The sequence below is a fragment of the Ochotona princeps genome, chromosome 20 (genome assembly GCF_030435755.1).
Source record: "Ochotona princeps isolate mOchPri1 chromosome 20, mOchPri1.hap1, whole genome shotgun sequence".
Classification (NCBI taxonomy): domain Eukaryota; kingdom Metazoa; phylum Chordata; class Mammalia; order Lagomorpha; family Ochotonidae; genus Ochotona; species Ochotona princeps.
Window position 1 is genome coordinate 7,635,582 of NC_080851.1, and position 15,041 is coordinate 7,650,622.

General features: G+C 39.7%; 1 pseudogene; it reads right to left on the reverse strand.

Moving 5' to 3' along the window:
- Positions 1-10,924: 10,924 nt before the first annotated feature.
- On the reverse strand, positions 10,925-14,708 carry LOC101527881 (protein FAM133B-like; annotated as a pseudogene).
- Positions 14,709-15,041: the final 333 nt, after the last annotated feature.

A 15,041-nucleotide genomic window follows, 5' to 3' on the forward strand; every position in this document is an offset into this window, starting at 1 on the left:
CTAAAAACAAACACAAACAAAATAGAAGTGAAGAAAAATAATGAGTCAGAAACATGGGTAAGTAGAAGATGTATTACTCAGTGGACAACCTCACAAGAGTATCAGCTGATGGAGAGGCACAAGAGGCCCGACAGGAGAGCGAGTGTGAAACTTGGCCAAACTCTGCTTATGCAGGCCCCACAGGAAAAAAAGCACACTGCGTGGCTTCACTCATAATTCTTTTCTCACTTTTCTGAAAGAGAAAAGTCAAGAGCAAGGTGTCAGCAGAACGAACTCTCTCCTGAGGCCTCTCGGGCTTGCCAGGCCCCTTTACTGATTCAAGGCGTTTGGCTTTTCATTGTAAATGAGACCATGATAGCTATTTGAAGTAGAACTTTCCAGTGATACAAAAGAATGAAATGCTGATTTCTGCCAAAAAAAAATGTAAATGCAATTATATTCTATCATGGTTGGTGACTTAAGCTTTTTTCCAAAGACACAAATATGTTTTCTCTGAAGTTTTGTGATATACAGAGTATAACAATAATGTCATGTTTATGAGCAAAATTGATATTCTGAGATGTGACAACTGCTTCCAGCCTCTGTTTACACTCTCAAGGAACAACAGTTTATCTACTTATTGAAGTCTTTATTTATTGGATGGATAAATTGTAATTACAAAGTACACTGAAAACATGTCATTGTAAAAATTAAAAGAAAACTAAAGGAGAAGGGATGTGGGAGTCACAGAGCAGAAGGGTCAGGTGCAAATTATTCTGCTTTTAAATATGTCTATATGGAATATATGAAGTTTGTTCTTATATAAGCATTTTAAGAGAAAATTCACATATGCCAATATCTTTGCTAAAGTAATGCTCCTAGAAACACATATAAACTGGATAGTATTCATTTTTGACCTGGAAAATCTGGCCATTGAACAGCATTAGGACTCAAAAAACCAGAGTTCCCATGTCCTTCAAGCAAAGGCTAAAGTTATGGGGAAAGTTCACACTGCAACTGCACATTCCGTATTTTCCCTAATCTGAAAAAAAATTCCCAGTCTACAAATTTAGATACAGAACAAGTGATGAGTTGATAAACACTGCAGTGATCTTCAGAAGCATGAATAATGAAACCTAATAGAGTGAAAACAGGCATTTTCATTGCAAGTTTTGACTCAGAATTTTATCCATTCCAGCAGTCATAAGGTTTTTATTTTTAGCCAGGACCAGCTACATCGTTTCTGAGGCTCAGCACCAAATTAAAAGAAAAATGTGATGTGCCTTTGTTTAAAAACGAAGATTTTCAAGACAGTGGTAAAACAGCAATATACCAAGTTTGGGGTTGTACAATCTCAGAGCCTTATGCAACTGCTAAGGTCTCACCACCACAAAGCTGGCCCCACTCACAATTATATCTATTGCAAAATGAAAATAGAATTATCTTCCATTTTTAGTATTTCACACTAAATGTACCTTTGAACACCAATCTTTGAATCTGCAGAGTGGCTGCAGTGCTGTCAGAGTTTGCCTATTTCGGCTTGTATTTCTCCTCTCTCTTCACAAGTTGACTACTTTGTCTACTACAGGTTTTAACACAGGAGTCATCCTTGTAAAGACTCCCTGTCTGATCATTCCAACATCTGTGCCATCCATCAGTGTGGTTCTGCTGCTTGGCTGGGCTTTAAATACTTGTCACTTTGCTTGCATTTTGATATGGCTTGTAACTTTCAGTTGAAATTGAGCTTGATCTTAAAAAATGAAATCATTAAGTGAAATCAGCCAGATGGGAAAGTAGCGATACTGTATATCCTCCTCTCATAGGTGAAAGTTTAAAACAGTGTCTCTGAATGTTAAAATATAACCGGGGAAGTGTTGGAGGAGAATGATAGAGAAAGGATGGTTAACAGGAACTCAAAAGTCAGAAAGAGGGAAGTTCAAGAGTCCTGCAACAGTGGGGCCACTAGGGTCACAGAAATCCACTGCTCACCCTATGGATGACTGAGGAGCAGCAGCTCCAAACTCCAGGGAAAAGTCAGGAGAACACATAACAGGCTTAGGTCCTGACTTGCTTAGCTTAAGTAAACGTGTTGAGGTGTTGTGCTGTCCTCCATCAAACACACAAGTATTACATGTTAATCAACAATTTTAACTTAAAAACAATAAACAAAGTCAGTTTTGTTCTATCAACAGAACCAAAGAATACATGCCTTCAATGTGGGGGTGTTATGTTCCTTTGGCTAGGAGTTGGACTATGTTCAACAGCCTCAAATTCCTACCGTCCCTCTTCATGTTTATTAACTGTGGATCCCTGAGGTAATTTTCTTCAGAGAGTCTGCATGCTCAACAATTTCAGCTCAAATCCTCTTATTAACTGAAGCTTTGTTGGTTTGATGGCTGGATGTGGCACCTGGAAAGCATTTTAGAACTCGATTCCTTGCGGTCATCTGATGCTGGCTGGTGACACTGACAGGTGTTTGACAGGTGTTTGACTAGGGTTCAGCTTCCCTCCCACATGCCATTTACAGAAGACTAGAGCCCTGGAAGCTTCAGGGTGAGGAGAACAACATTTCTTCACCTGATAAAGGTTTTGGCAGCCTTTGCCTTTGGCAAATGGAGTTTTGCTATGAAGAACACTTAGAGTATATCTTTGCAATGATTCACTTGCCACCCCCGCCCCCCATTTAACCCCCCGAGTCGGCAGAGAAGGAGAGCCACTCTATCACTTAACCTGAACAACTGAGACCCAAGGAGGCAACATTTACAAGAATGGAAACTAACACATTCTCACTCTCAGGGGCTTCCACATCCAGACTCCAGGAGTTCCTCAAAATGACCTACCAATTACTCCCACTAGGTCATCTGCTCTTAGGGGAGGAGGTTAGTCTTCTCTGCGATCCCAAATTTGTCTGTCTCTATACATTGAGGGATAGTAGTTTGCCCTCCCGTTACCAGTTCTATGATGGGTCCATGAAGAATCACTGACGTTTTAATTTCTTCAACTATTTTTTAAGAATGATACAAGTGAGAAATTCATACACACCAAGACTAAAACTGGAAGTAGACCTCATTCTGTTTTCAATCCAGTTAGGGTGGAAGTATTTCTTGTCCTTTCACACTGAACAACAAAAACAACAATCAGTGGCCCATTGCTCATTCTGATACTGGGTCTAATCAAAGAGGAAAGCTTTCATGCTCCTTTTCTGCTCAGTCTTGCTAGGCTGGAACGGGGAGACCACTGTGGGAGACCACCATGGGAGACCACCGTGGGAGATCCACAGAGAGCATGGCTGTTAGTCCCACATTCCTGGCTTCCCTCTGGAAGAAGTGGGATTCATTCTGACAAATAGCCAAACTGAATTATGGCCGTGAATCAATATACCCTAAATGATCCTCTGATAAGATATGTAAAAGATACCCTACTATTAAATAAGACCATTATAGCTGCTGCTGTCTTTTTCCTCATCCTTGTCTTCCTCTCATTTTTATTTACCCAACTAATGCTTTATTTACAATCACAATAACTAGAGAGAAAAATAACAGGAATAGGTTATAAAAAGTGCAGTTATTTCTACTTTGAAAAATAAGCTTATCAAATAAAATTGATAATACCAGTCCCGGTTAAGTTCATAATTTGAACACAGACAGAAGGAAAAGGAACCATTATTCATTACATCAGTAAGTTTCACACACAATTGTTCTAACCAGAAGAGAGTCTTTGAAGTGAAACAGTCTCTCCTTCAAAGTTGGATCTTTTTGTCTGGAAACCTTCGGTATCTTCACTTCCACCCTTGATCCACATCACACACCGCACTGACATTTACACACAACAAGATAAAGTACTCAAATTTCATAATCAATATCAAAGTGCACATTTTTCCTGTGTGGAAGGGGAGGGATTTCCTGAGTCAAACTGATTGTTCTCATCCCAACAAAATGACAAAAGGAAGACACCAACAGTAAACCCCAGCAGTGAAAAGGAATTGTGGCTTCAATGACAAAAATACCTGCATTGGAATCCTGCGCCAGCTGCGTGGCTGAGTGAGTTACCTGCATTGGAATCCTGCTCCAGCTGCGTGGCTGAGTGAGTTACCTGCATTGGAATCCTGCGCCAGCTGCGTGGCTGAGTGAGTTACCTGCATTGGAATCCTGCGCCAGCTGCGTGGCTGAGTGAGTTACCTGCATTGGAATCCTGCGCCAGCTGCGTGGCTGAGTGAGTTACCCAATCGTTGGAAGCCTCTGTTTCCATAATGTGATTTTACCATCTTACACTTAACTGCCCTGATTGTTGCTACAACTATTCATCTGTATAAAGAAGATAGAATGGTAACCATTCGGTATGTATTAACTATGATTATTAACATTTTAAATCTTCTCTTGGGTACATATTTTTTTCAAAAACCATTTCAACTTGAATTTGGCTTGGATTTACTGCTGCACTGTTTGCATTATACCTCTAGATAACATAATCATTTCCCCTGAAATAGAAATGTGAAGAAAAAGAAGAAGAAAGGGAAGAGGAGGGAGAGGAAGAGCAGCAAAGAGGGAAGGTGAGGGAGAAGGAGAAAAAAAATCAAGTCCCATTTCTGCATATATTTTATTTATCTTGCAATGTAAACATTTCATCTTAGAGGAAAAAAAGGACAGATACATAGATTGTGTGTGTGTGTGTGTGTGTGAGAGAGAGAGAGAGAGAGAGAGAGAGAGAGAGAGAGAGAGAGAGAGAGAGAGAGAGAGATTTCATTTAATCATTCATCAAGATTGGGCCAGGCTCTACATCAAAAGCCCAGGTCTGTGGACACACTGAGGCAGACACAAGCAGCAAATGGGTCTTAAATAGAATTTGTCATATCTGGTTTAACAAAGCAGATAATTTATTAGAACAATCAAACTACTCAAGAAGCATCCTTGGAACATTCTTTCCCTCATTAGGGTCTCTAACACAACATCAAACAACCATCTCTATTCCTGGGCACTGATGTACTGTGACAGCAAGTGGTTCACTCCGTACTCCTTACAGAGACAGGAGGAAACACGTTTTTCTCACCCACCTACCCAACCCTCTCCATGCTACTGGAGGTCCACATGGGTCTGTAGCCCCCTGACCTTTTTTCAAATCAAGACCAAATTAATCTTTAAAAAGCACCCATTGGCAGGGTTTATAATTGGTTCCCATGCAGTGGTGTCATGTGCCTCGTAACATACTCTCCAGGGTTTTTCCAGATACTGGCATCTGGTTATGAACCGTTAAAAATAAATAAGCTAGGTAAGTGGTAATTATACATTATGATCTATCCATTGTACATCTTCATTTTGAAACATGAAGCAACAAAACAATATGCTTCCTCAAAGGAACTTGTCATCTGCATTATGTACTTCAAGTTGGGAACAATTAATATAAAAGGTAATGTGATGATAATGACAATGTAAATTGTTATAGATCTACTAAATTACACAATCATCTTCCGGTTTGGCTACGTTGCTGCTTGCACACACTGTATTCAAGACACATGAGTCAAAGAAGAAAGGGATGGGTGCCAGTGGGCAAACATGAGTATCTATAAAACACAGCCTCACGTTCCAGGTTTTCTGATCTGTGTGCTTAGCTTTGCTACTGTCTCCCTGGCTCTGGGGGTGATTTCTCTCCATCACTTGTACCTTTTCCCACAAGCCATGTTATTAGGACATCCGGGAGCTGGTACAGCGACTAGTGCTTTTCAGATCCATCAGTAATTTCATGGATGGTTTCTAGAGACATTAATTTACTTTAATAGAGGACTGAGGATTGCCACAGTTTTTGCAAATTTCTATGTGTGGTCAGAAAATATTCTTCCATAATTTAATGTATGACCTCTAGGTTCTATACTGTGGGCAGATCTGCTTTCTATTCCATCATTCAGGAACATGATGTCTCAGACACTTTTGCTATAGACAAAAGTGGCAGGATCAACTAGTAGTGGGTTCATTACTCCAATTTAAAAATGTAATCGTTAGTTGCTTGTCTTCAGCTCTCAGCTACCTCTGACCCTGCCTATCAGTCCACTTCATTGTGGGTAAGAAAAGCCAGATCTTGGGTCACTACACATCCTTATTTTGTCACCTAAGCAATACTTACTGACCCACATCTATTTTTAACACTCCAAGCCAAACTTTTTGATCTCTATATTTAACTATTATTTAATGTAAAACATTGTTCAAAGTAAAATTTAAAAAGTGTCCTTATGTCTTTGATCTTTGAGTAGATACACTTGCAGCATTTCTGTTAAGACTGCCTCACAAAGCAGACATCAGGACTTAGGAAGTCTTTGAAACAGGTTTAAAAGCAACTTGGGTTTCATGCTGATGATATATGATATTATAAAAAAATTTGAGATCCATTTTTGATCGTTTTTAGCACATTTTGTAAAAGTGTTTTGAACACTTCTCACCCATGTTTGGAGAATAGAATCCTGAAGTTCTGTCTACAAGTTGGAATCTTAGTATCTTCATGAAGAATTGAGTCACCATCCAATGTTACACTCATGCTTTCACACAGCATCTTCTCCCACCCCTGGTCACAGGCTCAACCCAAATCCCCAACATTATTGGCAATACTTAAAGCCATACGATAGATAACCCCTGATTTCATTTCATACAAGTAGCAATATGGAGCCACAACCCCCCTTCACACAAATGGCCTGTTTTCAGGTACCAACCTGACAAGCTGAATTTTATTGACTGTGGCCTTTAATCCATTCCTGAGTTTCCACTCTACCTAACTCCTGTTAACCATATCAAACTTCAATGCACTCTAATGGGTTTATTGATATTGACATTCTTCTTCTTCTGTTTCACGATTTGCTTGGTTATGCCTACTGACTTCTCACTTCATACCTATATCCAAACACATTCAGATTAATTTACATAAAACTGTCTACCACATCTGACTTGTTCACTGGCTTTTGAATTATTTATATTTCATACATAGCCAACTCCTTCTTCCCTCAGGACACTTGTGAATTCTTCCTCTGCATAAACACCTGAAATCCACATATTTCATTTAGATATTGGCTCAATTTTTTTAATTGAAAGATTTCCCTCTGGCTACCTGCTCCTAGCTCTGTCACTGTCTAGCATAGCTCCATGTATTTCACAAACTGATGGATTCTGTGCCTTTTAATATTTATTTTTATTTATATATAATCCATTTTTCTCTCAAGTGGAATATTAGTTTTATGGGAAATGGGAACATATTTGTTCTGTTCACTACTACTACACATACAAAGCCTACAGAATACCAACTTACCTCAAAAACTTTTGATGAATTTCTGCCATTAGCCGTGTACTCAAAAAGAAGTCTGTAACCACAAGTATTCAATTGAATGTGGTCACTTTTCTATGAGTTCCAAGCTGATTCCTGGCACACAGAACTTTAGACAAACTTGTTCTTTACAATCCCTGACGTCCTACTCTGAGAGTGCTTAACCTGGCAAACTTTTAGTGACAAATTTATTCTCCGCTTCTTTGAGATGCACAGATCAGCACTGGCTCAAAGAGCTCAGGCAGATCCTTTGAGGAATTCTTCTCATGAAGATGGTGTCCTGCTCTCCTGGAGGAAGGGCAGAAGCCCACCTGGGGTGGGAACATTGCTCTAAGGTGCAAAGCAATCCAGGCCATCAAGATGCACATTTACTTTTCCTTTGGGTCAAGATAAATTAGGAAACACAAAGGGCCTAGGACATTGGCTTCCCCACCTCTGTTAGATGCAAGAGTGCCACTCCACTATGGAAGGTCTGCAACTCAGGAATACCCTGTGGTCACATCGCCTGGAGACTTCACTTCAGCATCTACTCATACATGTTGACATCAAGTTTGGCTCCTCTTGTGTCTCTGTACTTTTTCTTTTACTTACCTCAAAGGATTATGGGAGAGAAAGATCATTTGTTCTCAAAGGATTGTGGGAGAGACCTGTCATTTTCTTCCTCCCTCCGTTTTTTTTACACAACTTAAGAACCTCATTTTAAAAGGTGGGCAGAGGACCCTGCTCAGTGGCCGAGTGGCCAAAGTCCTCACTTTGAATGCACCCGGATCCCATATGGGTGTTGGTTTTAATCCTGGCAGGCCCACTTTCCATCCAGCTTGTGGCCTGGGAAAGCAGTTAAGGACATCAAAGCCTTGGGACCCTGCACCCACGTGGGAGACCTGGCAGAGGTTCCTGGTTCCCGGCTTCGCATCAGTGCAGCACTGGCCATTGTGGCCACTTGGGGAGTGAATCTTTAGATGGAAGATCTTCCTCTCTGTCTCTCCTCATCTCTGTGTATCTGACTTTGCAATAAAAATAAAATAAATCTTAAAAAAAATAAGTGGGCAGAAATCAGAGAAAATTTGGTTTATGCTAGATATACCTAGGAAAGAATATCGTGCTCAATTTTATGAAGCCGAAGCGATCTGAGTAAGAGCACAAATGGCTTTTTTTCTTGGCTATAGGCTCATCCTTCATAGGCCAAAGTCTTACATTTCTGCCCAAATGCTAGCTGCAGATTTTAGATTAACTCATTTCAGTTTTATTATTCTTCCAGCCCCTACATTATATCATTTCCATCACAAGTTTACTCTTTCAGTGAAGTCAAAGAAATCTCCATATGCTGTTTTACTTACTTATAGCTCTAAAACAGAAATGACGTATCTTAAATTAAAGCCATGTGTTGAAGTAAGTGGATCACCTTAGGATAAAGTTTTAATGGAACACATATCCTTTATTGAAAACTCACACACGCACATATTTGCCACACTGCTAATAGCTATGTGTATTTCTAGTTTCCTGGTTGGCAGAAGGCTATATCCTTATTAGATAGTGCAATTATATGAAACTAATTCACTCGTAAATCTTGTTCCCTTTCACTGGACCTTTATAGTTTTCTTATCAATCCAAAATATTTATGACTTAATGATTAATTTTTCCTTCTAAGAAACGTTAATCCTGTTTGATTCTACCTCAAATTTCTTGTTTTTCAATTTTGCAGCCGATTTTATATAACACTCAAAGGTTATGAACATTTTCTAGCATTTGTAAGATAGAATTCAAGTAATAAACCATCAGCTTTGTAATTGTAAGAGATCTTCAAAAAGTTAATAGAAAATTACTAATATGGAAAAAGTGTGTGGATTTCAAATTTTAGTGAAAGCATATCAAATAAAAAATTCTAGATAGAGTCTGATGTATGAAAAAGGAATTATTTTTGTTAATGTAAAACCCACTCATGTAAACAAGTGAAACACAAAGGATGGTTCCCACAAACCTTGGTTTACAGAAAGCCTACCTAGTGCAGATTGCTGAAAGCCGAAGTAGGCCGTAAGTCAACACAAGCCAAGCTGCTATCATCATCCACAGCCTAATGGAGAACATAATGACCATGTTTTGCTGATCTTTAAAAAATGAAATAGGATTTAGAGATTAAATATGCTTTAAGACCAACGAAAATGCCCTTGGGAGGTACTTTGAAAATATAAAATGAGAGTGTTAGCTCACTGATTCAGAAAGCTCTCCGAATAAGCAAGGATTTAAGATAAACTTTTTCCCTTTACATTCTAAGTATTGAGATGTGCTGTGACATGTGTGGATTAAAGTGGGGATATTCCTGCCTGAACTTACTCAGAAGAAACCACATTCTTAAATTCTCTTTACACTAAAGGAATCATTCCATTCTTTCTGGAGATTATTGGGCTTTAACACTAAAATGTCCACTCTTCCTACTGTCTCTCCATTAAGCAGCAATGGCCTATTCCATTAGATATACTGTATACTTCTTTTTTTTAAACTGTCATAATGTAGTAATATACAAAGACAACAAACTTTTAAAATATTTTGTTTACTAAGATTCTGGCAACAACTTTATGTAACAAAACCACAGCATTTCAGCCTGCCATTCAACTTGTTTATGATTAAGTCCCAGCTTCAACATGAAGCTGTTAAAAAAGAAAATCCTGCTTTAAACATGCTAAATATCTTGGCAAGGTACCATTAAACGTAGTAATGAGCTTAAGAAAGCCAGAGTAAGGAGTTACCAAAAGCTTTACATTGCAGCCTAAGTAAAAGTCATACAAAAAAGAAGCAATTACTACTGGTTACATGAAATTTTGACTGGTTAAAACTTAATATAAAAACATGCGTTTTAGAATCTTTAGCTATCAAGTTCAAAAAGTACCAGTGTCTATTTGAAATGCTTCCTCTCCAAAGCCAAAGTGATGTCAAAATCAGTTCAAACGGCAAACCTTTTAATGCTAAAGTGTTCAATTACTGTCAAGTGGAGGGCCGTCCCAGAGACTGCGGCACCCAGAGCAGCGCCCGAGGCTCAGGGCGAGGCTGGCTGCACCCCACCTTCCCCGTGAGGCCTTCCCGGGGAGGCATGGCTATTGTATCCACAGGAGGACGTGTGGAGGACCCAAGGCACACCATTCTGCTAGCTAAAGAGATAGCAACCCCCCAACCCTCCCAAAGTTCATTTCCCCAGGAAAGTACAAGTATACAAGGGGCAAAATTAAAATACACTTATCTACAGAGTAAGGATTCTGGAATATCAATAGAAACCCTACTCAAAAATTGATCTAGAATCATCTGGTGATTTCCAATTACATCTTACGGACATACCCAGAGTGTTTCTGTCGATTCATTGCTAGATAGGTTTAGTCAAAGTTATTAGCTTCCTTCCCAAGTATCTCAGTCACTAGGTATGACTGCAGTGTCTGAGCTCCCAGAGTTGCCAAGCGCTGGAAGGGAGAGAACAGGTGTCAGGCAGTGGGCAGCAGTCACGGCCCTCGCACGCGGTGGCATCGGAGCGGCCACCGAACAGTCCAGGAGTAATTCTACGAACAAGGGAATCATGCATTGTACTAACTATGCCATGGTTTTCACAGTTGAAACTTCCTTACACATTGCACTTCATAAGCGATCCTGATTGGTTTTGATGTTACGGCGAGTCAGGACTTGAACTTGCGGCCTTCTTTTCTTCTTCTTACTGTGTTTCTTATGCTTCTTTCTATCTTTTTTCTTATTTTTTCTGTTACTTTTTCTAGCTCTTCACTGCTTTTCTTCTTTTTTGCTTGTACCTCCTCAATATAATCTGGTTCTGACAACAAATCCGACGACAAAGGCTTCTCCTCAGGGTACATCTTTCTTTTCTGCTGAGTCTTTTAATGTCCTTTTCTTTCTCAGTTGCATCCTCTGATTTCCTTTTCTTTTTGAAACTGTCCTTACTGTCTGACTCGGTTTCCGACATGGAGCTCTCAGGAGATTTATGTGAATCACTTCTTTCCCTTCCTCTTTTTCCTTGTTTCTTACCCTCATCTTCAGAATCCGAAAAACGGCTGGAAGAATCAGAGCTCGATGAAGATGAAGATGAATACCCACCAGATTTCCTCTTTCTTCTTTCTTTCTTTTTTTGGATGAGCTTTCACTTCCACTTAATTTTTCTCTGTGTTTTTTCTAGTTCCTTCTTCCAATTCTCATTTTTTTCTTCAAACTCAGCCAAAGCCTTGGAGCCTTTATCTTCTCCAGTTGCTCTTCTTCACAGGTAGGTCTTGGCCAATTCAGATAATCCTGGATTGTTGGCACCGAGGACTGGACTGGGCCCCTGGATCTGGCCATCCTATGGGGTTCATGTAGGCCACCCGACTGTCCCCTTGCCCACGGTGCCCCCACTCCGGTGTGCAGCCAGACACCGAACCAGACCAGGTGCCAGAAGCAGCCGAGCTGGGCCCGCCACCTCTGCCGCCAACGTCGCATATCCTTACACTGTATACTACTTGTCCTTTTCACAAGATCCATGTGAGAAAGCCCATGGGCAGACACATTCTACACACAAAAGTACTGCTCCAATTAAAATAATGCTAATTTTCTGTTCTTCCTTATACTCAGAAACAACACTCACTAACAATATACAGCTCTAACGACTCCAGGCTTATTCTCACCTTAGAGAATTTACAGGAAGGCCAGCAACTCAGTTTTATCCTTCCCCCCACATGAAAACTCTAAACTTCACAGAGAGAAAAACAACATGATCACTTCTTAATAAGCACTCACTGGGCATTGAAGCAAGAGCTTCGACCAAAACTAGGCAGGAAATATGTCAATGTTGCTTACATTTTAGACAAATTGGAGCTGTCTTCCCCAAAGCCGCACCACCACCCATGCCACTTGTCTACCCTCTGCTTCACTCTCCCCTTCTGCAGTTTACAATTTATTTCCATTACTGGCAATTTTCCAGTGGCATTGAGGGACTCTCTGGTGTTTCATCAGAATCTGTCTACAGAACTGTTAGATGGGCTTGAACCTGGAGTGTGCAATCCCTGCTGGTGGGCACTGGCTATCCTGCTTTCCAGAGTAATCCACTCAATAAGATTAACTTGTCAGTTTGAATTCCCGCTTGTTAACACCCAAAGCCTCCACAACACCATTCCAAAGCATCAATTATCCACACAGTGTCCTAGTGTATATTAGCCAAATATGAACTAAGTCATTTCTTTCTTCAGAAACAGTGTATTTTTATTGTTTTTATTGGTTAAATTTTTTTCTTTTCCTTTTTTGTTCTTCATAGCCATCATCTATGATTATAATTTATTACACAGTCCAATTTTAAACAGTAAAAGTAATACATACTCTAGAAAGAAAAAACTTTTTTTTTTTTTGTTTTAGTTTTACGGTGATAAGCTTGCACTGAAGAAGATAAAGGCATGGCCTTGCTGTCAGGTTAAGCCTTTTGGTTTCAGGACGGTAACTGCAGGCAGTAACTGTGACTCAGGCCAGGTTATGAGCTGTGCCCTAGCTGTGGGCCTCCTGCTCATTCCATGATGAGAGGCCAGAATCAGAACTTAGCTTGTGAGCTCAAAGGAACACAAGGCTAGTTCAGCAGCTATACAGACACCCAGGGGGGCAGGCTCCCATGTTATCCATTTGTTTCCTTACGCTTTATCCCAGTTTTCAGGCTTAAACAGGGATACCACATTCCTGGTGGGACTAACGTCTCCTCAGTTACTTACCTTCATACTTTTATGGTAAACTTCATGGCCAGAATCTGCTTGTGTTCAATGTAAATAAGCGTGATCTATTTTTCCCTATTATGTCTAAGGGATCCGGCATGCAGGAGGGGAGGACAATAGGAGACAAAGTGAAACTCTCCCGCAACAATGACTCTTCGTTTGTTCGTTCGTTCTTGGAAAGCCTTAAGTTTCATTAAAAAAACAATGACTGCCAACAGTAAATCCTCCCTCCAGGGATAAGGGAAAAATGTCCAAATTCATTCTAAAGAGGTCTTTGTTGAAACACAGACAAGTCAATTGTGTTTTATTCTGAAGGTTTGTCCAATAGTAGTCAAGATTAATTCAAACCTGTCTCCTGGATGCAGTAAGTGTGAATAACTAGAATTGTCATTTATTTTGTGACTCCTTGCTGTCTCTAAATATTGAGGAATATTGTCCAGAATCTGTGTGAAGCAACTTTTTGTTCCAGAAAACACATACTACAACCTTTCCATACGTTCCTCTCTCTTGCTCCGTCTCTTTCTCTTCTCATTCTCTCTCTCTCTCTCTCTCTCTCTCTCTCTCTCTCCTCCCTGGAGTGGGGGAAGATTTTCCTCTAGAAATCTATTTTTACACACATGTTTCTCTTTTTCATCATGTAAATCCAACAAAATGGAATAGTGGCCATATCTTAGCTTTTCAAAATCAGTGTCTTAGTGCCAAATGCCGTGTGAAATGCTTTCACTCTTGGCTTGAGAAGTGACATACTTCAAATACTAGACAGCAGTTTTGTGAAACTACAGTAAAATGTCCCAGAACTAATTCAAGGATAATTAACTGGTATGAAGTCAAGTCACAAGAATAATGCCATTAAAATAGCAAATAATCACTTCTCCTGCTGCTTGGCTTGTCCTTGTAAACTGCCAAAGGTCATTCCAGAGTATGAATCTAGAAGCTGGTGCATACTCCTGCTTAGACTTATCTACAGTCTCCCTAGTCCCATTCAAAGTGAATTTCTTTTTTTTACATTTTATTATTATTATTATCATTTTATGATACAGTTCCATAAGCTCCTGGTATTTCCCTTATCCCAGCCCCAATCCCCCCCACCTAGTTCCTCTATATCATTACTAAAGTATAGTTCTTCATGCACAGTCATATGTCCATCATTGCGGGCACGGACAATGGCAGAGAGTCCAGCATCCTATTGTCAAGCTATAGTAAACAGTTTCATTATAAGTCCATCTTTGTCTGGAAGCAGAAATGCATACTACATTGTGTCCTCACATCTGGATGTTAGTCTCCATTTCACAGCTACTATATATCCCCTCAAATGAAAAGTCATATTACAAAATCAACAAGAGAAAGAAAAATAGAAATTTACAATGCTATGAAGTTAAATAACATGTTACTAGATATGATAGTCTCCATTACACAGCTACTATACATCCCCTTAAATGAAGAGCTACAAAACAAAATCAACATCAGGAAGAAAAAAGAAATTAACACCACCATGAACTTAAGTAACATGCTACTAAATGACTAACTTGTAGCTGAAGAAATGAAAATCAAGAACCTTCTTGAAGAAAACGATGCTACTGTATGATCTATAAGTCATTGACTGACAAAGTGAATTTCAATAAAAACAATTTGAAAGAAACCCATTACTTCATCAGTAAGGCAGATACCCCGACTCTTGGGGCAAATGTAAGAATCATGGAGTGATACGATCGACATCGTAGTAGAATAAGTAACAGTGTTGATTATGATAACTAACCTATTTAGCAAATTATGTTCTTTAATCTACCACTCACCCAATAACATCAACAACAAAAATGTACAAGTTTTTTTATGGTAGCATGCATTGCACTAAATGAATGCCTGGCAGAGAGGCATGTCCAAGTGGTTTCAGTTGAAGGTGAACTACCCTGATGTCGGGCCATTAAATGTTCATTAAGATGTTGGACTCTTTTTTTCTTCCCTATTTGCATTATGTGCCATCTCTCCCCTGCTCTATCAAAGCTGCGATTTCCATGGGTCCTGTCCTTTTCCGGAGGGATCTCCATCTTA